This window comes from Malaya genurostris, chromosome 2 (genome assembly GCF_030247185.1).
Source record: "Malaya genurostris strain Urasoe2022 chromosome 2, Malgen_1.1, whole genome shotgun sequence".
In the NCBI taxonomy this organism is placed as follows: domain Eukaryota; kingdom Metazoa; phylum Arthropoda; class Insecta; order Diptera; family Culicidae; genus Malaya; species Malaya genurostris.
In genome coordinates this window covers 190688936-190702149 of record NC_080571.1, presented here as the reverse complement: position 1 = coordinate 190702149, position 13214 = coordinate 190688936, and the positions used below count along the sequence as shown (strand labels likewise).

The following is a 13214-nucleotide window of genomic DNA, read 5'->3' as shown; positions in this document are numbered from 1 at the left end:
GCATGAAAAATGTACCTGTAATTTACCCTGCATGAAACATGCTTTGTGATTGAATTTATATTACTGTCATTATAATTGTTTTTAATCACAGAGTGGCATATTAAGATCAGATTTAAATTGATTTTCAATACATCACAAACCATATTGAATATCAGCATTTTCAGTGTGAATCTCTGCATGACTGATAATAATGAGGATGTTTACGTTTAGTTTACGATGAAAAGACACTGAAATAAATTAGTTTGAATAGAAAAAGGTTTTGTTGGAAAACTTTATTTCCTTAGTAATATTATAAAAAAATTATGACCCCATTACCCAATCACCATACTGGTGATACACGATCACCTTCTGTGATTTCTAAATTTCTGGTGATCACCGCTTGATCACCGTACGTGATTCCACCTCTGATGCCCCAGAGGATAAATTTAATTTCACTTAAACAACACCATAATTGACATATTAGACAAAAATTGGAAACTACTCTACGTTCTTCATATTTTAATTTATTGGGTGCTGATGGAACTAACATCCACCAAGCGATTAACCTAATAATTTTAGACTATTGAAAAATCACGATTCAGGATTTTAGATACAAGGAATAATATTGTTAACAGAATATTTGTAAACTGATTTGTAAACAACAACAGTTGAAATGTTTATTATTTTGGATAGCGCATGCGTTATTATAAAGAATTTTTTCTATTATTTTTTTCGATATGTGTTATATTTATATTTATTTATTTATTTCGTCAAGCAAATGTAGACTCCAATTGTTTACAATTTGATATTGTATTCCGGCACTTCCTGATACTCCAAGTCGTAGGGAAGGGATGCATTGTGAAAAAATAATGAATTGCGGTGTGAAATGCTTCATTTTTCCATAATGGCTGGCTTGATGCATTCACACAAAAGTCTTCTGTGCAATTTGTGAAGAGAAGGTCTAAATAAGCGTTTTGTTGATTTTTTTTACGGAGTTTACTTGATGTAGGCCAAAATTAGAAATTTTGTCGAAAAAGTAGTGCAATGTTTCGTTTTCTCCTACGACTGGAAGTAAGATTGATTCATTTTCAATGTCAGAAATGAAGTCCGCATTACCAGCTGCTTTCAGTTCCAAGGATTACGTCGAAAGAGGAGGTTATTAAATTTTGATGAATTTTTTTCATTTAGGCCGGGCTTTTCATGCGGTTGAAATTTGGGCAATAGACCAAAATTTCAGTCACATTTTGTCTATGAAGCGAAGAAGTTTTTGAGAATCCTGGAATACTTACATTACTAATTTCTGTGTCTATTCCTTCGTGAAAGGGCGTCATTTGTTCCGAAAAATCGGCTGATAAAATTTACTAGTACTGTCGCGTACTTGTTGTAAGTGACGAGTCCGCTCACTGGACAAATAATTTCGGTATGCGTCGAGGTCTGCTACGGCTTCGTCCGGTTTAAGTCCATATTCATGATGCACTTCACTGAAGATACGCTGGAGATGTTCAGGTGATGTAGGAAGTCCTTCAGACGCGAGCACCATTTTTAGGCTTATTGCTGTTTGTCCTTCAAAAATGTTGAAAATTTTCGGGTCACGGAGTCTAGCTTTCAAGAAGCGAGTTGTAGACTGTTGTAGACTATTCAGTAAGACGAACAATTGGAGGTCGCATAGGGTCCAGTTCAAATTGGCTGTCCTTAGCACTGTTAATTGTTATTACGAGTAGATGGCGATGGTACGGTGGTGTTATTTTCCGAGTGTTGTTTGTTAAAATTACTTTTTGCTGGATTACTTCTATATGGGTTTTTGGTTTCGCCCTTTTGATGTTGAGACAATACTAGCACTTGGAGGTGCAGAGAATTGAGTTCGTGCTGCTGCCAGTAATTCCTTATCGGAAGACAATTTTTGTTTAGTAGGTGCCAAAGAATTTTCGGAATTATTGCTTTTGCTGTTATACTTGTTGCTCAATGGTATATTTTCCTTGCGTATTTGTTGCTGTGGTTTACTTTGTTTCCGCCTTCGAGTAGCATTTTCAGCTTGTTTTTCTTGAAGACGGCGAGTTCTTTGTTTTGCGTCGTATTCACCAAAACGACACTAAGTTAGTGAAATAAGTTTCTTCATTTGCAGTTCTTCGGCAAATTCCTGCTGACAGTCAATACAGAGAGGTACCATGAAGGTCCTTAATAATTCTTCGTGGTTTCTCTGTGTTCCCGCGCAGACTGCATGAAATTTCCGATTGCACTTTCCGTGACACTTCCAGAGATAGCGATTGTCGTAGACAGTACAATTACTAATTCCGCACTTCTCCATGTTTACGCGACGGTATGTTAAAAAAATGATTACTATTTAAAAAAGAGTGCCTACTTGCACGTTTGCGTCGAAATAAAAAAGTTGAATTAAAAAAAAAAAAATATACGCCAAACAAAAACTAATCGTACGATATGCGTCAAAATTTGACAGAATGTGTACAAAAGTGTTGCCAACGTTGAGAGAATAAAAGTTTACCGATTGGACAAGCGCGGGAATTTTAAAATGAAAATTCCGGTTCTTTTTGCCTTTCTCATATAGAAAGGTTATGTAATCACTGTGAAAACCGACTTTTGAACCGAGGCCCGGAGGGCCGAGTGTCATATACCATTCGACTCAGTTCGTCGAGTACGCAAAATGTATGTGTGTATGTAACGTTTTCGCACTAACTTTTCTCGGAGATGGCTGAACCGATTTTTACAAACTTAGATTCAAATGAAAGGCCTTGTGGTCCCATACAAAATTCCTGAATATTATTTAGATCCGACTTCCGGTTCCGGAATTATGGGGTAAAATGTGCAAAAAATTGTGAAAATAAGTGCACTAACTTTTCTCAGAGATGGCTGAATCGATTTTCACAAACTTAGATTCAAATGAAAGATCTTGAGGTCCCATACAAAATTCCTGAATATTATTTGGATCCGACTTCCGGTTCGAGAGTTATGGGGTAAAATGTGCAAAAAAAAAAGAAAATGTGTGTTTTAACTTTTCTCATAGATTGCGCGATCGATTTTCACAAACTTAGGTTCAAATGAAAGGTCCTGTGGTCCCATGCGTTATTCCTGAATTTCATGCGGATCCGACTTTCGGATCCGGAAATATAGGGTAAAGTGTGTTAAAAATTGTACACCATCACTGAAAATGGGGAAAAACCTTAAAAAAATTTTTAAATCGACCTCAAATCTTTTTGAGGTTTTATCAGTAGACGGTTAAACAAACCGATTTCGGTTATTCTTTTAAGAATCGAAGAAAATTTTTTTTTGTCTTTCTCATATAGAAAGGTTATGCAATCACTGTGAAAACCGACGTTTGAACCGAGGCCCGGAGGACCGAGTGTCATATACCATTCGACTCAGTTCGTTGAGTACGCAAAATGTCTGTGTGTATGTGTGTTTGTGTGTGTGTATGTATGTGCGTATGTGTGTATGTAACGTTTTTTGCACTAACTTTATGGGGTAAAATGCGCAAAAAAAATGAAAATATGTGTTCTAACTTTTCTCATAGATGGCGCGACCGATTTTCACAAACTTAGGTTCAAATGAAAGGTCCTGTGGTCCCATACGTAATTCCTGAATTTCATCAGGATCCGACTTCCGGATCCGGAAATATAGGGTAAAGTGTGTTAAAAATTTTATACTATCACTGAACAGAGCGAAAGACCGTAAAAAATTTTCCAAATCGACCTCAAATCTTTTCCAATTGATAGTTTTTATCAGTAGACGGTCAAACAAATCTATTTCGATTATTCTTTTAAGAATCGAAGAAAAATAATTTTGAAGAATACCACAGTGTTATATATGATAGTTTGATTGATATGAGAAAGGCATCATTACACCACTAGGTGGATTAAAACAGGTTTTTTATCATAAGGTATATTAGTTTCACCGATTCTTTCCAAACCTCCGTACTGCTAGACTTCCAGTTACGAATGTGGAATCCAGTTTTGGCGAGAACCTTTGCAACATCTACAGCGATATCGACAGCTTCATCCACGGTATCAACACTGTCTAAATAATCATCAACGTAGTGTTTATTTTTTGTGGCCGCGGCTGCTTTTGGATAAATGGCCTCGTTTTCAGTCGCATTTAGGTTTTGAGAATTGAGACTGCGCTGGAGAACAAGTCGCTCCGAAGATTGCTACATCCGTCACCATTGTAATCGTGGGTTGATCCGGAGAATTACGCCATAAAAAAAATAGTTGAGCGCTCTTGTCCTCATCTCATATCATAATCTGATGGAACATTTCTTGAATGTCCCCGCATATTGCCACAGCTCTTTCGCGGTATTGAAATAAGACAGATAACGGTGTCAACAAATCTGGACCTTTTAACAGCATCGTATTTAAAGATATTCCATCGACTTTTGCAGCCGCATCTCAAATGACTTTTACTCTTCCAGGTTTTCTGGGATTGAGCACTATACCAAGAGGTAAATACCAGATCCGGTTTGACGAGAAGCTGAGTATTTCTGCTCTCGTAGCACGGTGTGCATATTACTTTCGTTCAAAATCTGCAATCTGCATTTTTACATTGTCGTATAACTCTGGGTCTTTGATTAGTCGTCTCTGCCATCATACGGCTACTGAGAAATGAAACGTTTTCACGTTTCCACAAAAGTCCATTTTCGAATTTTCCACATGATGTGCGAATAGTCGTCGTTTCTAGAATTTTACGAGCTTGTTTAACATCTGTACCTTCTACTTTTGGCGCCACTGTTACTCCGAGACTTTCTATAGAAAAGAACTCTCCTACATACTCATGCAAACTCGCGTCTGATGCAGGATCGCAGATATGCATTTGTCTATGCTGGAGTTGTGGATTTCCTTGTTGTGTATTTCCGCAGATGGCCCAACCAATTCTAGTCTTCATGGCAATTTTTCGCGACCTTCTCGTAACTTTAATGACGCTAACAAATGTGAATCGTTTAGACCTATCAAAATACCAGGACACGCTGATGTGAAAATTTGTATTGGTAACTTTCGTAGATGACCAAAACGTTCCTGCATCTCAGAAATTTGTAACGTTTGTGTTGGTAAGTCAAGACTTGCGACCGTATCGACGTCTGATACATTAAACTGGTTTGTGCCATTATTCCCGGAAATTTTCAGCCTTGAGACACGTGTACCTAATATAGTTTTATTAATTCCTCCAGTCCACTGGATACACAGTGATTCTGTACTTTCTTCCACTCCAATAACATCTGCAATTGCCTGGTCTATCAACGTAACGGATGAGCCATCAACCAGAAAGGCGTATGTAACTATCTTATCTGCCGTTCCATAAAGTGTAACAGGGAGAATACGAAACAGAGTCGCTGATGTTGGTTGTCGATGGATGTTGATTGTCGATAATTGATTTGTTCCACGTTCCGGCAACGGTTGATCGTAATGCAGGAGGCGTTGGTGACGTCTTGGACAACCATTTATTCCACAAATGTATCCTTTACATAGCCAACGTTTGTGCGGATTTAGGCATCATCAACACAATCTATGCTGCTTCACCCTAATTCATACAAGCAAAGCTCTTTGAATTTTTTGCAATGGCCAGTTTGGTGTCCAACAAATTGGACAAGTCTTGCGTTCCTCTACTCTCGTATCATTTCGTACTTCATCATCCTGGAAATCTTCATCACCTCTAAGCTCATCATTTGTGTCTTTCGTCTCGATTCCGGTGTGAGCATTTACGAACATCTTTTCCTTGCCCCATAGAAGCTTTTCTACGAGTTCCTGAAGCAGAATAGGGTTAGACAATTGTGAAACCATTCCCAATGCTTTTAAATGCGCGCACAGGTTTTGTACCGCCAGACCAAATGAAACTAACGTTTCTATGCTGCTTCACGCTATTTCAGCGATCATCCAAGCAAAGCTCTTTTTTGCAATGGCCAGTTTGGTGTCCAACAAATTTACAAATTGGACAAGTCTTACGTTTCTTTACTCTCTTATCATTTCGTACTTCATCATCCTGGAAATCTTTATCACCTCTAAGTTAATCACTTCTGTCTTTCGTCTCAATTCCGGTGTCAGCATTTGGTTTGAATCCCAGTACAACTTGTAATATCTACAGTATCGAAAGCTATTTTGGCCATGTAATGATACAGCGCCCAATTAAATTTTACGGTCGAAGGAAGCTTTTCTACGAGTTCCTGAAGCAGAATAGGGTTAGACAAGTATGAAACCATTCCCAATGCTTTTAAATGCGCGTCTTTCAAGACGACTTGTCTCGTTGCTTTTTATTGAGACGTCGGACTACTGTGGGGTACTGGTCGTGCGTAGTTCATCAGTGGGTTTGTTGCAATATCGCAGTTGTACGAAAACCAACCATTTCGTCAGGCATTATTTTTGTTTCATTCAGGTTGGTTGCGTTTCTTGAACCAACGGTAAATCTATATGGATATTCATTACTTATCTGATAAATTGAATCATTGGAAGGATATGAATCACCGTTTATTTGCAAAAAATTTCTATTATCAAATAGGCTATTTTGAATCCACCTGTACATTCCCATTCTCGTTATATCACTTTTTCTGTGACCCAGGCAAACTAGCGTTAGATAGCGTACTTTCATGATCGATCGAATTACTTTCAAACGGATCTTCAATATTACTAGCACGCTGTTGGCTTTTAGTCAATACACCCGATTGTCGATTTTACGCGCTTCGTACTTCCTCTGCATCATTACAAGGATAAGTCGTCGGTTGATTATTGCATGACCTATTTGTCGCTAATTGTTCTCTTAGTTCGAGTTCTAACTCACGTAGACGTTTGAGCTCATCGTCTCGCTCTGTTTGCTTAATCTGTGCCCGAATTTGCAAATCATTCTGTCTTCGACGCTGCTCTTGCAGCGCCTCAACATACTGAATTTCCATACGCTTCATCAGATTCATTAGCTCGAATTCCCGGGTTCATCCAAACTCGGTTTCCTTCTGGCATTGCTGTTCACTCACTTTTTTTCGCCATTCTTCGTAAGATATACTTTGTACTAATTTAGGTCCAACGATTGATGTGGGGTTAACAGGATCAGATTCGCTAAGTAAATCAATAAACTTTTGAACGCTTACTCGTGGAAAGTTCGGGAGAATAAGCTTCTGTGGTGAGCTCACCTCGGCACCACTTTCTGCTATCTGCAGTACAGAAACGACATCCTTGTGCGTTGAAATATGTTGCTTAATCAACGGTGTTGATGTAACCTTCGTGTCTATCTCATCGACCGGAATCGCAGCAAGGAGTTGAGCAGAATTTAAATCATGAACTTCGGACGTCTTTTCAACGGCGCCCAAACCGATACCGCTTGTTGCTCGTCTCGACTTTTTAACCCACTCTTTCACCCTACTGTACGTTCGGTTACTACGATCACTTTTCAGACTTAGAATTTCCGCATTCTGTTGATTTAAGAGTTCATATTTCTTATCCATGTACGTCTTATCCAATTCCAACTGCTCCTTCAAAGCCCTGTCCAATAGCACTTTTTCTTTCATGAGTCGTTCCTGCTGACGCTGCTTCTGAAGTTGCATTTTCTCTTCCAATCGTTGTAGCTCTAGCGCGGCTCGTGCTTGACTCGCACTACTTGTGCTAGATCTATTATTTTTTGGAACCAAGACGAAGCGGAACACTTGTATTGCAATTTACACAGGTATACGATGTATCTTGAATCGTGTCACAGTTAACATCTGCACACGAAAAATTATACCAAACCTCACATTTCTCGCATTGTACCATATAAGGCTCAGCTTTATTTGGCCGGACACACAAACCGCAGTCATTACGCTCACCTACAGTCGTATCAATCTCCGATGGCTCAAATATACCTTTTAACATGCTTCCCTTTTCTCCTGCTCGCTCTGCTGTCAGCAACGCGAGATGAAACACCACCACTGAAAGAATAAAATAAAAACACTCGCGAATGGGCCCTTTACAGAACAAACCCTAGACCTTCACTCTGAATGACACGATCGACTTGTAAACTTTCACACATGTCATAGAAATCCGACAACACCGACGGCGCTTCGATCGGTTAACAGGTTAATATCGTTGAATTTTGGGGCGGCAAATTCACTTCGTCTGAGCCGTCTGAGCATCTTTTGTTTCGCGGAGCAATATTATTCAATCAATAGCACTCTCACTACTAAACAAATACTTGTCACACCTGCACTATCACTCAAAATAACTATTTCAACCAAATTTTTAGCTATGCGTATCAAACAACACATTGAAATCATACTTTTTTGAGAGCAGCACCAGGACACCACATCGCACTCCCAGTGATCCAAAACAAGAAGTCGTTTGTATGGACAATGGAATTTTCCACTGAAAAAGTCGCCAAAGATTGTTAGATCTACGATTGATGTTTGGCGCGCAATGAATTGCATAAGTGTTTGGCCGTCGAAGGAAAGAATAGATCGTTGAAAAAATTGTTTGGCGCGCAAAGAGTTGTTTTGTGTGGATATTTCACATGCATACTTGATCTATGTGATTCTTCATTTCGAGCCACGTGTTTAATTGGGTATCACAATTATTGCTTACTAATGTCGTTTTCACTTGGTAAAACTGAAACTGACTCAGGGTAGTTTAATCAAGTAAACACTTTTCACGAAAATTGGGTTCGCACTTAACAACGGGGTTGTGAGCAAACCCGATATAAAAATCAGTCTCGAAACTGACTCGATTTTCAGTTCAATTACGTTGAAACTAGGTTCAAACTGGTTTCAAATAAATGATTTGACAGCAGTTAGGGTTGAAACTGGGTTAGGTTAGGCATCATGCGAAAACGACACAAATGACTGGCAGAATCCAAATGACTGTTCTAGAAATACCGCTGTAGGTAGAAGAAAAAGTTCTGATATCGTTCACCAGTTGATGGATTGTGTGTAATGAAGTCAAATTAATAATATTGGTCATTGTGAATCAATGAAAAGATTGTGCTGTAGAAGCGCTCAAACTAAGCGCCAAACTAAGAGAATTTTCTTGCATTGTGCTTTCGAATGAATTAGATTACACGAAGCGCACATAATAAGTAACAATTAGATATCAATATTCCAAATCGATTGAGACTATTTCATATTCTGTGTTGGTGATAGCCGATAATTTGGCAGAGAGCGGCTCGATATTTCTCTACTTCATACTCATATCTCATACTCTGAGTATTTCACGGCCCTTACAAAAATAGATACAGTTTTGCAATGATCGGCGCTATATAGGATTTACCAAGAGAATCGCAAGATGACAATTTCGCAGAAAATCGAATCGATGATTCAACTTGATGATTCTCATACTAGGGTGCAATATTTCAAAACCCCCTTCACACACGTTTTCGTAGGCACCACTTATACAAAGGCAGGCCCTGTCAGCTTGGAGTGAAATAAATCTTCAGTTCAGCAATGCCATCGCACGGCAGCACATTCAACATATCATGTCAAATGTATGGATGCACAGTGCTGCTATTTTGGCGCGCACGAATTTGACATTTCTCTCCCATACTTCTATGTACGAGATTCGATGCGGACTCGCCTGAGGGAGACATGCTCGCAAAAAAGGATGTTGCCAATAATTTGTTCGGAAAATGTGAGAGCTGGATATCTTGTTAATATGATGTCTTTGACAAAGGTTATATGCACATAGTTAGAATAAAAGAATAGTAAAATGATTCTATCACAATTATCCACTGCCCGTATAGAATCGGATCGCAGAACGAGAATGAGCATCCGTTTGTTGCTTCAGAGTGAATCCCCACATCAGCGTGCTAACCCGTAATGCTCAGAAGGGTCATCGAAAGAAATTCGCTCTCGCACTGGTGTCTATTCTATGTTAAATGAACCATGCCGGTTTTTTGTTGCTGAGATGATATCCGTCTCCGTTTGATGGCGCTGACTGAATCGTGTGATGAGTAGCTAGAGAGCGTTTTTTGATACGATAAAAGCCATCCGTGTTGAGAAGAATGCTCAAATTAGTAAGATGGAAGCGTCGTCTCTCCAAAGTTTGTTCTGTTACGTCGGGTGAACATTAAAGTAGGGGTAATTCCTCAAAAACGGACTGTTCAGAATGCTTTGTATATAGCTTCAGCCAATTTTTTTTTTTACAAACTTTTGGTTACTTGGGTTAAATACAAATTGTAAATACACTTTGTTCATTTGCTCTATTTTCAATTAACAGAAGTATTTCACATTTTCACATTAATTTTTGGTGATGTTTCTTTTTTTGTACTAAAGCGAATGTGTGTCGAATTCCGTTGATTGTGGGTTAAGTAATCAAAAAAATATTGGAGAGAAACGTTAACCACTTAGTCGCTTGACAATTCTGCTATCCGAATACATAACTGCGAACAAAAAATTTTTAGGCGAGACGAAGTTCGATGTGTCAGCTAGTATGTCTATATTGAATTATAACTCTAATTGATTGCACTGATGATGCTTGCAATACCATCAAGCCCACGAACCACGGGAGGGATTGTAATAGCCACCACACTTTCTACATTCTTATCTTCAAAAACCAGATCCCATTGCAACACAATGTCTATATCATTAGGACCAAATTGTGTCTGTTGATTGTAAATAAATAAATAAATATACATTGTAAGCCCTTCTAGAAGTTACTTTGTACGAAACACAGCCATACATTGTAGCACATTCGATCTTATGATTTGGTGCATCAGCACTCTAAGAATCATATCTAAAAATTTTATACTCGAAAAGAATTGAAACATTTTTTAAATATGCGACACATGCTAGCAATGAGCTCGTTATATCCTTCACTAGTTCTAACATAGGAAATACGAAGAAATAGAAGGATCAGTGGCGTCTCGTGACAAAATTGACTAGTTGTGTACTGCTTATGTGGTATGATAGCAGATGCAACAGTTCGTTGTAAGTGAAAACTAAAGATTGAAGATTGGAGATGTTCGCTTGTGGTTTTCAATACAATGAGATAACGATATACTTTCGGATGGGATTTTTCATTAAACAAAAAAATTTTATAGCTGAGCTAAGTAATTCTTTCTCTTCTTGAATTTGTGCAGTAACTCATGTGCACGGAGAAGACACTAACACAGCAACAACAGATACTTGAAATTTTATGTCTGATGTATATGAGATGCGTGTAAATAAACGTAATTTCAGTGCGATTCAACCTGCTTTCATCGAATAAATAAAGATTGCAAAAAAAGCGAATTTTGTTGGGGTTGGGGACGCAGTTCATTCCTTCAATTCAAATGGTTGAGCAGTGCACGAGGTGCACATGAGGACGAGACGACACTAAAAAGGATCGAAGATTACGACGTCGAATGTCTAATTATAACAATTGCAAAAATAGCCTTACAAACATCGCGACGGAGAGATCATAAATCGAGACCAATCAGTTCGCAGCGGTCATGATAATTCGGTAAGTTTGAAGGATATCTCCATGGAAGACGTCAAAGAGCGAATCGGAAAAAATGCGTTGTATATCGTTTTGGTAATTAGGTGACCGGATAACAGCGCAATACAGAGCTTACAAGCAATGTACATCAGAGAAATTTTTAGTAATGCGGGAAATAAATCCTAATAGCTTAGAGGTTTTGGAGATAGTACACTATGTGCTCCTTAAAATTTAACTTGGAATCCAAAAGAACTCCAGGTCCTTTACAGACGCATCGTTTGCGTTCGAGAACAGTTTGTGAAATATTATAGTCGAACTTGAATACAGACTTTCGCTACTAAAAGAGATGACGTACCATTCAGTGACATTTAATACCATTTTGTTGATGTTACACCAATTAGTTAAATTATGTAACTGTCTTGTAGGAACTCCGAGTCTGCTGCAGATTTGATTATATGAAATATTTTAAAGTGATCGACGAACGATAGTTTCATACACTTGATCGAAAAATTTAGGTCGTTGAGATACAGTAAAATTATAAACGGTACAAGATGACTTCCTTGAGGAACTCCAAAGGTAACAGCAAATGGTGAAATTGTACAGCAGCACCACTTTTACGTATTAATGGCCCGGGGACAAGATTTATTTGTGTGCTCCTAATTAACTAAATGACCTTTTTTTGCCCGGCGGGTCCCGTTCAGGACTAAGACTAATGGCGTAAAAGCGCTAAGCTAAGCTAAGACCGTGGCGTAAAAGCGGCCCTGTTGTACAGTCTCCTATTTTCACCAGTTAGATATGATCGAAGCAAATTCGAAAATGATCCGTTAAATCCGTCTACTTAACTTGGAGATTGTTATTTGAAGATTGATTTGGTCGAACGCATTAAGCAGCGAAATAGGTGGATATAAAATCTACTTGTAGTTGTGCTTGTAAAGAAGGTATGATGAAGGAAGTGTAGGTTACTAACTCCACAGTAGTTATTTTTGGTTATATAGGGTTTGTTTGTATAGGGGTTTTTTTCATATTTTAGGAAAAATTCCATAACGCAAAGAACAATTGGAAATGTTGGATAGCCAACATTTTCAACCAACAAACTATTATAACAATCGTATCGCCACGGATAGAATCCCGTCGGGTCCAGCACTAGATGAACGTTTTAATTTTATCTTTTTTGTTTCTTTTCTTGTCCAACTTCGTTTCCTAAGCCTGTCGTGCAATTTTTTGCTTTAGGAATGCGATTTTTATCACAGACATTTGTGAACATCAATATCTTTGAGTGCGAAAATCTTCTTCCGGTTTCCGCATTAGAATGGGGAAATGCAATAACATACCTGTACCACTCGAGCGGAGAGAATAAAATCGAAATTTTGTCCACAGAAGAAAACTTTTGCTTGTCGTAAATTTTGGTTTTATCAAGGTGAAAATCCACAAATTCGGCCAGTTCGACCAATTGCTGAAACGTTTCGCCTATTTCTTGGGGTTTCATAAAACTAACAAGCCTCAAAAAATTGCAAAGATCCTTTCTTCCGAACAAATGATTCACAAACGTAAAGCGATGATTCTTTAAATCAGCTCATTTCATGTTCATAATCATGCGAATTTACACCGGCATCTGCTTGTGTATACCATACACATATCTATATTTTGTCTGAATACTATGTTTGGAAATTTGCTACAATCATTTCACGTGAATATTATTAATTTGATGTCATATTTCGGTTCCAAAACTTAATTGAGGCGAATATCGTATAATCCTTACGAATGTTACTAAATATAACGTTCGTTGCTCGGCTATAGAACTTTCATGTTGTACAAAGTATCGATAGGATCTCGTATGCAAAAGCAAACGCTTGAAACCCCTGAAATATT

General features: G+C 38.3%; 1 protein-coding gene across 2 annotated transcripts in view; it reads right to left on the bottom strand.

The window, feature by feature from the left end:
- Positions 1-13214, bottom strand: part of LOC131432868 (U4/U6.U5 small nuclear ribonucleoprotein 27 kDa protein) — a 61777-nt gene that overhangs the window by 47667 nt on the left and 896 nt on the right. The gene's annotated exons all lie outside the window — the stretch shown is intronic.